The sequence below is a fragment of the Meleagris gallopavo genome, chromosome 13 (genome assembly GCF_000146605.3).
Source record: "Meleagris gallopavo isolate NT-WF06-2002-E0010 breed Aviagen turkey brand Nicholas breeding stock chromosome 13, Turkey_5.1, whole genome shotgun sequence".
NCBI lineage: Eukaryota > Metazoa > Chordata > Aves > Galliformes > Phasianidae > Meleagris > Meleagris gallopavo.
Window position 1 is genome coordinate 12,378,194 of NC_015023.2, and position 13,385 is coordinate 12,391,578.

Below are 13,385 nucleotides of genomic sequence, written 5' to 3' on the forward strand. Positions count from 1 at the left end.
CGTGGCCCAGCTCGGGGCTCATCTCCCAGCAGTGGGGCTCTGACATTTCCCACTGCCTGGTGTTGCTCTCACCAGCCCTAATCCTGCCTCAGGAGTAGGAAAGCCTTTAACATGCAATGTAATTTACTGGTAAGACAGGTGACAATAATGATCCCTTTCAGGGCACCTGGGCAGGAGGGCTACAAATACATCAGGTTGGGGTAGGAGTCACAAAAGGAAGACAGGCTTTGAAATGCTAAATGCTGCCTGCCTACCAGGTGCCTTGTGCTGCTGCTGTCTGTGCTGAGCACTGCTGCCTGCCTCCATGGGGGAGAAATCCAGTCTCATCTCCTGCAATCTGCAGCTTCCATCAGTTGCAAGTCCTCCTCCCATCCAGCCATTCTACAACATCCCCTTCTTGTTAGGGGATGTTCAGGTTGGTTATTAACAAAAATTTATTTGAAAGAGTGATGATGCAGAGGCATAGCTGCCCAGGGATATAGTGGAGTCACCGTCCCTGGAAGTGTTAAAGAACCATGGGGATGTGGCACGGGGGGATGTGGGCAGGTGGGGTTGGGTTGATGGTTGGACTTGGTGAACTTAATGGTCTTTTCTAACCTTAATGATTCTATGACAAGAGAGAGTGCTGACAGTGGCCTGCACAATGAAATGGAAGGATGACCCTACAGCCTGCAGTCAGCGCCAAACTTGGTTTCACCTTTGTTTTTCCTTCATGTGGTGACCTCTCAGGACCAGGGAGGGCTGTGCTGCTGCTTGTGAGCAAGTCCTGGAGTGTCTTTGGCCTTCCCCTCTTGCTAGTAACATGCTTGCGTTGGAGGATCCCTTCAATAGGCAAAGGGCCTGACAGCAGGCGGGGCTGTTCTCTTAGTGCGAGTCTCACTAGACTGCAGTTGAATCTTCTTTCTCATTGGTTTAGTTGCCCTTTCAGTTCCCCATCCTACTGAATAATGCTGCAGAATCCATTTTCTGTCTCTCAGTCCATCTCTTTGTTTCAGCTATGCCTGTGCTGTTCCCCTTGCTGTTGTAATGTGAAATGTTCAGGGAGAAATGTAAAATTCCCTCATCTGAAAGTCTCCTACCACATCTTAGAGCTTGCCATGAGGCAAAGAACATTCCTGGTTCTACCTGCTTTGAAGAGGAAAGGAAAACTGCAAGCACAATGCTGTCTGGTCTCAGCAGAAGCTTTGGAGACCAGCCTGTTTTCATGGAAATTGGGTTGTTACTATTTGGTTTTATGTCAGAACTTGAGTGATTCCTAAATCATTCTTCTTTTCATAAAGTTGTTTGTGAATCACACATATGAAGTGACAGAGTAAGCAAATCCTGCTTCCCTTTGATGCACGGTCACCAAACCTTCTCCTTTTTGTAACTGTTCCCTGGAATTTTCTGTCTTATTATTAATATTTCAATGAAAGTTACTAAAAAAAAACACACTACTACCTTGTTTTCTTGTTTAAAGAGAACAAGAAAGTTGTGTAAGCTAAAATGAAAACAAAACTTGTTTGCAGCTGAATAATTGTGTAACCTACATGTTAAGAAATGAGATGAGGAAAGGGCTGAGGAGAAACAGACCGACGTGAACCCTGCAGGTACAGGGCATTGGCTGAGGTTAAACAATCGCTGCTCATTGCTGTACTCACTGCAGCTTGGTTTGGTAACAGCGTTATGCCATCGTAATGCTTCTCTTAAGTTAGACAGGAGGCTCTAAGTGCAGAAATGTTCCACCTGTCTCCATTCAGACATGTAGTGTCGAAACCAAGTTCCCCACTACTTGACAACTTTTCTACCCTTGCAGAGTGGTGCTTTACATCCTGCAGATATTGGTCTGGTGACTGAGAAGGAAATCACTACGCTTCTCTTTACCCACTTTACTCAGATCTCTTTCTGGACTTCTTTTTTCCCCTTTTTCCCTTAAGCAAACCTGATCAGTGGTGCAATTGCAATGGCACTGGATCTTGCTCTGAGATGAGAGGCTCTTCAGATTTGCACTTTGTTGTACACAAATGTATTGTTATAAAGGCCCTAAAGATTAATGTTTTCTTGCCTTATTAGCTGCTGTGAACAGTTTGGGGGTAGCACAGCTGTTGCCTACTTTAGCTTTGAGTTTGAAAAGGAAGATATAACATTACCCTGAACATTATCTTGAATGTTTTGCTGTCTGTAGAAGTGACTTGAGCTGAAGTCTTTGCTTTTTTCATATACTTTTTTTTTTTTTTTACTACCATTAGCAGCGTGTTGAGACAACATCTTGCAGGATTTCTCTGGGACATTCAGTTCTGTTGATATGGTCTGGATTTGTGAGTAAGTAAATGAATGTCCTTTCTCTGTGATTGAATTCAACTCAGTTATCTGAGTTGAGTATCAGAATATAGTGTAGTTTAACTGAGAGACATGCCATCATCACAGCTGCAGGCATCTGTACCCCTGTGCTGCTTTCTAGAGAAGTGGACTCTTCCCTAAAATTTCACACTGTTTCCAGCACACAGTGCAAGCACTGCTCTTGGGTCTGACCCTAGGTTTGACATGTGGAAGTAGTATTAAATTTGCAAAGCAAAAAAAGGTTCCAGCCCAGCAAATTCCTGGGGCTATGGTTAAGTTTTATATTTGCAGAACTTTTGGTCTGACTTGCTGAGGCCCCTGTGAGTATAGTGGGCTGGTAGACAAGAAAGTGTTGTGTAGACCTGGAACGGCAGTCAATTAAAATCAGTAGAGATCTGAAAATTTGGAGAACAAAGGGGGGGTGTCTTATCAGCAGAATTTCCCACAGACTTTACCACCACACTCTCACTGTACCAGTTTATTAAAGAGGCCTGAAAAAAAAAAAAACTAACTTCTTGCCAGCCTGGGTGACTCCTATTACAGTTATGACAGGCTTATTCTATTTGCAAGTCAAAACAAGTTTCTGCTCTCTCTTGGAGGTACACAATAATCAAGATAATCCTTATTGCTACACCAGCTATCAATGCCTATAATATTTGGTATTTGCACTTTCCTGGCACCATCCTGATTGGCAAGGCAAAGCTTGCTTGGGTGATAAGTTTAGCATAAGAGACTCTCCTCATTAGCTCTGGGTGCCATGAATCAGAATGATTAAGTGATTTGCCCAAAGCAGAAAACAGATTTAGTGTTTCTGTACTGCAGTCTTAATAAATCATGAGTGTCACCAAAAAATCACGTGTCAACAAATTCACAAATATTACCCAAATATATTGCATTCTATCCCATAAATATGATCTGTTTCTATTTATACTATGGGCTTCAGACCTTTACCATTTATTTTTTTCTACAGAATGCCTAGAAACTTGAAATTATGGTAGTTTAAATCTTCTCCACGTTGATTAAATGTCACTGGTGGCCTGAGCTCTGGTCCTTGCTCTCATCTGCAGTGAGTGACTTGCAGGATAGAGAAGGACAGATCCTTTGAGGTGCCAGACAGTCACTGAAGATTGTCACCTGTCCTCCTGACTTCAAAGTCATTTAATGCCTTGGAGGACGTGACTCTCTTGTTTCCTGCTTTGAGACAGGAGAAACTGCCACACTACAGGCTGCTTGATCCAAGGCGCTAATCCTCTTGGCTAAGACTCTCTCCCTCCTTAGCAGTTCATGTTGAAAGTAGTCATCTGGGGAGCAGAGCCCTGTGATGGGGTATAGAGCAGAGGGAGGAGGAAAGGCTGTCCATACAGGTAGATTGGAAGGACTGTTTAGAGCTTCTTGTATACAGAAGTGCTTGCTGTCAGCTGACTTCTTCAGTGGGATGAGCATAACTTTTACTCTGCTCCTACTCAGAAACTCTTCCCTAGCTGCAGGGGCAGCCAGATACCTCCTTTGGCCACAGGGCTCAGCATGATGCAAACAGATCTCGCCTTTAATGCCTCAGTGCACAGTGATGCTGCTGGAAGGAGGAAGTATGAACAAGGCAAAACCGCTCCAGTACCTTAGCCCTGCTCCCTCCCTTTGCTCTTCTGGTTATATGAATGCTTTCCTGCTCCTCAGCAAAAGTGTTGTGCAGTGTTCTGCAGGAGAGAGGCCTTGGTTGTACACCCCTGTACTTCTGCTGAGAGGAAGGCTGCATCCATTCCTACAAACTTAAGAGGAGCTACTGCAGCAAATTCACGTGCTTGAATCTGCTTTCACAAGGTTAATTGGTGACAAGGGACACCGGAATCTCTTCTGAGACTTTTCACCCAAGTATTATGCACATTGTATGTAAACTTCCTCTCACCGTGTGAGATAAGCCATGCCTGAATGCCATTTTAATTGATGGGCTTGGTGCTGGGGCTTGGAGTTGCCCCATGCACCAATCCTGAAGCATGCCAAGGGCAGCCCACCGACGAGCCCTGGGGCTCCCAAAGTTTGCTGGGCTCAGGCTGACACTCTGAAATCCCTCCCGTGTGACTTCCCACCTAGTAGCCACTGGGTTTCCCATGGCTGGGGTCAGGGTGACTCCTTTCTGAACGGAGCCATGATGCTGATCTCTGTGTGGCTGCTGACAGAAGTGGCCCCGCTCCCACAGTTTCTGGTAGGCAGCTTTGGTAAGTGGTGCTGACCAAAGCTCAGCCAGTTCTTGGGGAGGCAGCAGAATTGCAAACAAGCATGGCCTTGATCGTGTACCACGGACCAAGCTCATCAGGTTCCCTGCTGCTTGCACACTGCCAAATCCTACTTCCTCTGACGCTCTTTCAGTATTAGCACACCAGGTCATATGTCTGATGGGTGCAGGGACAGGGAAGTCTCACCAGAACTTTAAGGTTTGTGGGCATCTGGCTGGGGCCAACTTTGTTTCTGTCTCTCCTGGCCCCTGTGTTACTCATTTCTCCTTTTTTTTTTTTAAATTCCCTTAAAACGGCCCAGCAAAGCCATCCCTCCAAATCCACTGTTTACACCGCATTTGAGCGGATTTACACTCTGTGCATTCAAACCTCAGTTTGCTTTGCACTAACCTCTCTGTGCAGGCAATCCCCAGTAACTGTTGCCCAAAGCAACTTGCCCACTTGAATTGGGATAAGTACGTGCTTCCCAGCTGGTCCATTGTTCTGCTGCTAAATATTGCTCAGTTACCCTACCGTGCCAAGCCTGATTTCTATCTGTGGATTCTGCAAGGCAGGCTGTGGAATGCAAATTATTCTGGTGTATTTGCAGGTCTGCGCTGAGGAGGAGCGCAGGAGCTTGATCCTTCTATTTCTCAATGGCTCGTTATTGTTATGTAAGTTGTGTTGCCCCACCGCTTCGAGATATATTGCTGGGGTTTTGCAGGTCACTATTCTTTTGTAAGAGAGCCCGGGATCACAAAAATTGTGTGCATATCTAGCAGGGAACCAGCATTCCAGTGGTGATCGCACTACTTGTATGCAAACCTTTCTTCCAAAATCTCCCCCAGAATCTATCTCCAGGCAAAGGCGGTGTCTCCTCAAGCACTTCACAGTGCTCAGTTGCTTAGAGAAGAACTCTGACAGCAGATAATGCTGTTAGCATAGCAATGTCTAATGTAAGGCAGACTGCTTTCCACAAGCTCTTTTATCTCAGGTAAACAATACAATTTTTTGCTTTCACTTAATAACCCCAGCTACCAAGAAGTAGAGGAATAATTTGGTAATTATATGTTCATTTGATGGAGAGCACATAAGTGGCTGCAAATGCTTGCAGATTTTAATAACTCTACGAAGTTACATTCCAGTCATTCTGGTTACTTGTCCCTTCTGCTCTACTTCTGAACAAAAGAAGCAATTTTATCAGCTGTCCAAGTGGGAGTTTTAGGGGTTTTCTTACACAGAACAAGACAAGAGTAGGTTAAAAAACCTCCCCCTCGCACATGCTTGCTCCCTCAAGGGTAGCTGCTATCCCTGCTCTTACAGGCAGGCTGGGTGGATTAGCTGCGGTGCCAGGAAAGAATGATGATCCCACTCAGCACTAAATCGCCCTGTGGGGAGGGATGACCTAGAAGGGAGCTGTGAGGAGGGCTGGGAGAATGGTGAGAGGAGGCACTTCTGCCTTATGTGTGAATTAAAATGTGTTTGATTACTGGATGGATCTAGGGCATCAGGGTGTCTCTGAGTCCTGCACGTAATGTCTCCCAGATGAAAGGACTGTCTGGATGCAGGAATCTTAGTGCTTATGGCAACCTCATCCTTGATCTGAGTTAGCTCCTGGGCTAATGCACACCGCTGCGTTGACACCACTCTGCTCTGACATCCAGTTTTGTCACAGGCTTTGGTTTCTACAGGAAACTCACCTCCAAGTTTCCTCCATTAGCAGCACTCCATCCCACCTGCCCTCCAGCTGCTGTACGGGGCATGCTTTCCTGCGGATGTCCAGATCAGGTTTTTTAAGTGATCTCTGCACCTCACAGGCAGGACCTGATTGGGGATACCTTTGCTAGCATTCAGAGCTGGTATTAAAAAATGCTGGCACTAAACAACTAAATGCTGTCCACTTGAGCAAAGCCAAGACTCATCTTGAATACATGCTTTCTCTCTGCTTTCTGTAGTTTTGTGCTCTCAGTGGTTTCTGACCGACTTCCAGCAAGGTAATGGTCAACCTAACTACTGTTTGTCACCTTCTATCAGTTAAATACAATTTGGATTTTATTTATCTTGTGTCTTTAATGAGCTCTCTGATGTGACTTCTTCCTGGAAAAAAAAAAAAATTCTGCCTGTGCTGTCCTTACAAAAAATAAATAAAATCTGTGTTCTTGCCACGTTTAGCTCTATATATATCCCTGGTACACAGAGGAGATATCAGCTTGGGAATTGGCATGCTGAGAGTAAATAAATGAATTTACAGTAAAGCCTGGTTATTGTTTTTAAAGACCTATTGAAAGGAGAAGACTGTTCTTAATTTTCTCTCGTAATCTCATTTCAAGATGTGCAGCCTCCAATGGGCCTGTGCTGTTATCTTTGCTCTCCAGTTGGAAACCCAAAGGACACTGCGGTGTTGGCTCCTGGCTGTGCTCACCAGCAGAAGCCCTTTCCATCATGGGACGGGATCCTGAGGGCCGGTGAAAAGAGCTGTTAATCCTGTGCTGTTTGCTTTGCACACCACACCCCTGCTTATTGCCCGCAATCTAAATTACAGGGGCGGCCAAACTTGCTTCCTGTTAAAAACAATAGTCCTGGCTGACACATCGCTTCGTAATGCACGGTGTGTGGGGGAATGGTGGGGTGGGTTTTATGGGCAGATGGGTCCTGGCCCCGCTGGGGTCTGTCAACAGGGTTACCGTAGTGCTGGACAGATGGCAGCTGGGGAAATATGTAGGGGATGCTGCTGGTGGTCTGCCACAATGGGAAGTTGCTTGGAGGATGTTAATCAGGGCAAACCTAGCTGGGAATGTGGGGGAAGCTTCCTGAAAGGGATCATCTGAAGTTTATGAATTCAGTAAGAATTACTTTAGGAAAGCTAGTGAGTGTCCAGCTGTCTTAAAATCTCAGACGAGCTCTTCTCTGTAAGAAGAAGGGTACTATTTTATTGCAGGAAATATTTTCATTAGGCAGCTTTCATCTGAAGTATGTTACATGGGGATATTAGACCTAATTTCCTCTGTTTCTTTTACCTCCTCTAGGAAACGTATGTAACGGTCAGAGCTGATGTTATTTGTGTCTAATAGCACGATGGGGAAGAGTTGCACCGGGCAGAAGTTGGTCCCTCTTAAACAGGGGATTTACAGCAGGTCCCAGGTACTTCCCAGGTACTGTGCTGAATCACAGCCAAAATGTCACAGAGGACATAGGTAACATACCCAGCTCTTTGTGTGCAAACGTTTTTGCATTCACAGTATTTGGCTCACAAAGGCCAGGACAGGCTGGGTGTGAACAGGGCTGCTGTCCTTTGAACACATGGCCACCAGTGCCAAAAAAATGTGAGGTTAGGTGTTTTTTTTTTTTTCTGATCTATCAAGATACTGCCAGTGAGTGTGCAGAAAATCCTTCAGTTTCATACAATCTTAAGATGTACAGCACCTTCTGAAGTAGGAATTGCCTTTTTCTTCTTTGAAATGGAGAACGTCACCTTCTTGCACACAGGGCCGGGTCACTGCTGCTGCCCCATGTTTACTCTGGTGAGGTGCCACTGAGATCGGCTGTTTTTGCTGCAGCTGAGCTGGCCCAGCACTACAGCAAAGGGGCGGTGAGTCAGGCCCACGATTGTTTAAGTGCAGGAAAACGAGCTGTATGTGCAATGTGATCTGGGCACTGGAGCTGGAAAATCTGTAGGAACCCTTTTGCAGTTGGTTGGAGGAGACTTATGTTATGAAAGTGTTCCTGGGCCATTATTGAGGCTTATTTTTCAAGGGATGCTGGCACGTTGGGAAACTGTGCTTACTTCGATTTTAATGTTCTTTTGTTCTGCATTCTGACTCAGAATAATACCTTTCCCCTACGAGCCAGAATTACAGCTGGAACCAGGTTAGGGGTTCAAAATGAATCCAGTTTTGCAGAGATCTGCCTCGCTAATAGGAGTTAGAAGTAATTTTCTCTATCTCTACTCACAGTTTCCAAGGGAAAATCCCAAGCGTATGTTGGGAATCCTGGGTGTACTTTGGGAAGGTTCTCTTTCCCTCTTTTATTCTTGCTGTGGGATCAGATGACATCTGGCTCCATTGCTTTGTCAGCCTTTAGGTAATTTACTCTTTCTATCTCTCATCTACCATGATCTATACGATCCTCCCCTGAGACATTTTAATGTCTGGAATGAACTCCCCCTTCTTCCCTGGTGAACACTAGGCAGATGATTAACTGTACCCAAATCTACCCCTTTTCTCTGTAAATTAGCCTTCGCTGTCTTCCTCCTTCCTTTCCTTGGCTTTCTCTAACAACCTCATGAAACGTCTGACTCCTTGTTTTTTTCTAGGGAAAAAATTTAAACAAAACCACATTCAGGCACACAGACATACACACGCAGAATACGAACAATGAGCATTCACAGACAACCAACAGCATGCTCACAGAGATGTGCTTATATAGAGATACGATGACGTAAATCAACACCCAGCAGCATTTATTAAATTACCCAGTTATATACACAGAGGCACAGGCAGATGGGTAAAGGCTGCATTTTTTCTGGTGGATGAATGGAAACATTGCTTCGGTGCCCACAGGAAGATATTTTGGAAAGCAGTGGCAGCAGCACATATTGAAGGTGATACCTCTTTATTCACTCTTTTGGACTAATTGGCTTATCCCAAGACATGGCAGCTACAGCCGCATACCAAGTGTGAACCCACACAGTTTCATAATCAGTGTGAAAACAGGGCAGCAGACTTTCCTGAAATCCTCCCCTCTTCCCAGACAATGACTGATTCCAGAGACTGCATCCTAAATTCCCTCCTTTGATTGCTCTGGGCAGCCTATGTCTTCCTTCTTTCTTTCTGAAGAACTATGAAAGGAAACTAATGAGCCTGCCATGATTTCCATAACTCTCATTTGGATATTCATTTACAGGTGCTAGTAACAGAAAGCTAATTCTTTGACCCTAAAATGGCTCCCTTCCCAGCTGCTTGTGTGGTGGTGCTTCAGGGTACAGGCTTGCTGTAGGCCCTGTGTACAATTAGAAGAAGATTTACTCCCAAAAAGCAGCTGTACAGTTCCAAATAGGCTTCTTTCTGCATGCCCACTGTCCTCAGAGTGTGGGGCACTGGGAAACATCGAGGTTCATTAATGGCTTATACCTGGGAACCCCCACACCCACTTAAAGAGAGAAGTTAATTCAAACAGCTGCCTGGAGTAAGCTGGCTCTCTAGCTGATTTTTTTTCTTTATGGCTCACATACAGGTTTTTTTTTGTTGTTTTGTTTTTTTTTTTCATTTAAAATGCTGCTAAGCTAGCTGTAATCTCATTAGATGTGCCTGAACCATGAGATCCACCTGCATCCTCATTTATATAGCATGATGCCTCCAAACATTCCAACCCCGTGATCCCTTCTCACACTTTCCTGTGCAGTACACCTCCTGCTAATGCCACAAATTCTATTTCTTGTTTCACTGTCAAAATTCAGATAGTGTTTAGAACTGCTTTGATTCTCTTTTCTTTTGACAGCAGAACAAAAAAGAGGCCAAACTCACATTGTCTGAGCTCACAAACAAGACCTGCTACACACAGTGCCTTTATTCTGCTGCTGTTGATGACAACCCAACCCAGCTGTGCAGTTCCATGGACTACCTCCTGCAGCTCCTCCCTCCCCTCCCATCACCTGTGTGGATGTGATATACAAATGCAAATTGATACCTAAGTTGGTGCAACCTGCTAATGGAGGTAACCAATTTGCAAGTTGTTTTTCAGCTGTGCCATCCCAAGGTTGTACCAAAGAATTGAAGTGGTGCTAAATAGGTGATTCTTTCCTACAGTGCCCTTTTCTACCTCTCTTTTAAAACTTAATTAACAAAAAGCTCCAACAATATGTGTTCTTTTTAGCCTTTTTCATGTGTTATAAAAAATAGCCTTATACACTGACAGTACATTGAAAATGTCTCCCTTTTGCAATAGTGTGGTTTCTCAGAACCTCTGATTTCTGTGGTCAGTCTTAGGCACTACAAAATCTATGTGCATCATCATTCTTTTTCATGCTCTTTTTTTTTCCTTTTTCCCCTAGTTGTGATATCTGATGCATTTCTTTTAGGTATATAGTACAGTTTGTCTATGTGGGTGAAACTTACCATTACTGACCATCTGTTCTTTTCATATAAATCTCTGGATTTGTCATCATCTTGCTCTGTTGCATGTCAGTTGGGGACTGACCTAAGCAAATCATTGCGATTCTCTCATTTTCCCCTTAGATTACCAAGACTACAAGGACATTATGCTTTCAAGAAACCAGCTATGCTTTGCTGGTAAAAATAAAAAGGTGTGTAATTACCAAAGCACGTATACCAACAGCTGATTTTGTTACTTGTATCTGGGAATCTGTAAATCATAAAAAAAAATAGAAGTGTGTTAAATTGATGTTTCTCTCTGCCCTTTGTATTTGTTTTCTTAGAATTCGTAGTCCAAGGACTGCCTTTATATTCATTTAGAAGGTGCTCAGCACAACAAAGGCACTAGCACCAGGTGTGCAGTGTTATCAGGTGAGAGTTCATACTTCACATCAGAACCCTGTTCATATAAATGTAACATTAGAAAAGGACTGCGAACCAGTGGGAGAGTTGCAGCTGCATTTTGTGTAACGCTGCGTTTAAACAGTTGAAACACAATTTAGGAATAAAAAGATAATGAAAAGAACAATTAAGGATGTTATTTAATCTTTTCTATTGTCCTCCCAGACACCCCTTCACCAGAGAACCCGTGGATACTAATCCTGCTAATACTCTTGACACTTTTACATTCTGCTTTTTTTTTTTTTTTTTTTTTCAGGTCTTTTGAAAACATCCAAGACTTTCAGCATTTCTTCTACTTCTCATTTCACTTCCCCAGAGTGTTGGTTCAGTGACTGAAGATACACTTCCCTAATCTGTGGACTACCTTTTTCTTTCTTAGTTGTTCTTCCTTTGTTTTGAGGAAACTTCACCTTACTGTGGCAAGCCCACAGCTCTGCGTCATATCCCATTTCCTTTGGACTTTCAATGCTTATTCTGTATTACAGTGATCTTTTATGAGTGTTAGTAACAGTGCCTTTTTGGATTGATGAGCACTCACAGCTTGGATGTGACCTATTGATGGAATAGGAAGTATTAGCTGGAGGTGGGAAGATGAGGTAACAATAATGCAGACAGTTTAGCGGAATTGGTGACTTTTCACAAAGTCCTGCCAAATAAAAGCTTTTACGTACATCTTAAAGGAAAAAGGCAGCAGCCTGATGAATTTTGTTTGAAGTTTTTCTTTTTTCCAGGGCTTTTTCCATGCCTAGATACGTGGGCGACCCTAAAAGAGGGTAGAAAGAAGTACGTGAGGGAGAAGTTTACCACTTAGGGCTGCTGTCACTTCGAAGGGTGATGTGGGAGAATGATAGCTGGTACCCCATCTGCACTGTCTAATTGGGTGCAGCAAAGCAGAGAAGAAATTTTAAGCTCTTACCTCTTCCTCTGTATCTTCTGCTGATTTCCTTCCTATCTACTTGTCAGTTTATTTTAGTTGCCTTTTGTTTCTGTTTGTTCCATTCAGATTTAGACTTGAGAATATAGACTTGAGACTTCCTCTTTCCACTTAAATAAATTCCTCACCACAGCAAGTCTGTTAATGCTGGTTCAGCTCAGACATTTTTTAACCTTCTTTGTATAGTACTCCATCCTACTAACACCAGGTAAAAGTCAGACTGGAGCACAGTTCAGATCAGCAGATGGCAGGCTCCTTCTAGCAACTGATACCACCAGCTTCATCCTACATACTCCTGCATCAGAACATCTGATGGTGACAGGTAATAAAAAAGCAATGATTTCTGCATCATGCACTCAAAAGTGTGCATTGTGTCAGAGAGGAATCAAAGATTTATTTGTTACCAGAGTCTGCGTGGCACGCAGTTAGCCCCATACTGTTATTGGCATCAGCTGGGAAAGCAAGAACACAGTGATGGAGTAAACTTGAGAGGAGTAGAAATCTGAATGCCAGAGATGTCACGCTGGAGTCTGATTTCCCTCTTTAGACTTCACCTGTGGAGGTGTCTCCCAGAATTGATGCTGGGCTTAGAAGTGGGTGATGAGAAATTTGGGTAAGAGATGCTTGTAAATACAATCTTAATTTTATGCGTTTGTGATTGATGGTGCCTTAATCAAGTCTGTCCTTCTCTCAGGGGCAAATACAGAACTGCTCCTTTCAGAGTGGTTTCTTTAATCTTTATCTAGATAGGTTTTAAATGTCCATCAGTCTTTTTGGGAAACAATTCTGTTTTATGACTTGCTGTAGCTTCCTAAGGAGCCACTACAGTGATTAACTCAAACTTCAAATGCAGGACTTCTAGCATTATTGATACAGCATCTCTTTTATGTTTTATATGTTTGCCTGAATGTATTGTATTTCCCAGTTTCACTGAAGAGTGGTTTAAAAGTATTTTTAACAATACAGCATTGTTATGAAAATGAGCTGACTACCCAGTCTGATAGCAGGAATTTGCTCTGAGTCAACAGTGGTAATTTACAAGCATTGACTAACGAATTCCATAATCCACACAACACCTCTGTGAATAAGGGAAGAAAGCTCCATTATCTCTAGTATGCATCAAGGATTAAAATATGAGAGGGACAGCTGCTGTGTAAGAGGCTAAACGGATACTGAATACAACTTGGGAATTCCTGGTGCTTGCTTCTCTATTTGGCAAAACCACCTCACATTTCTGTGCTGATATCTCTCAGGGACTTGTTGAGCCTACAACAGCAGTGGGGTTCTTGTTTTGTTTTATTGTGGTTTTTGTTTTTTGATAGCAAGTATGAATGTAGTAGGCCTTTACAGCCTCCAACTGTAAAAATTTCA

The 13,385-nt window shown here is 43.5% G+C and overlaps 1 long non-coding RNA gene across 2 annotated transcripts; it reads left to right on the forward strand.

The window, feature by feature from the left end:
- The first annotated feature begins 9,375 nt into the window (after positions 1–9,375).
- Positions 9,376–11,758, forward strand: LOC104913036. 2 transcript variants are annotated; one of them, XR_004161203.1, is made up of 3 exons: positions 9,376–10,241; positions 10,763–10,830; positions 10,963–11,758. It is a non-coding gene; the product is annotated as an uncharacterized LOC104913036 (long non-coding RNA). The 2 variants fall into 2 exon arrangements; XR_004161204.1 differs by lacking the exon at positions 9,376–10,241 and having other exon boundaries at positions 10,498–10,830; positions 10,963–11,050; positions 11,337–11,758.
- Positions 11,759–13,385: the final 1,627 nt, after the last annotated feature.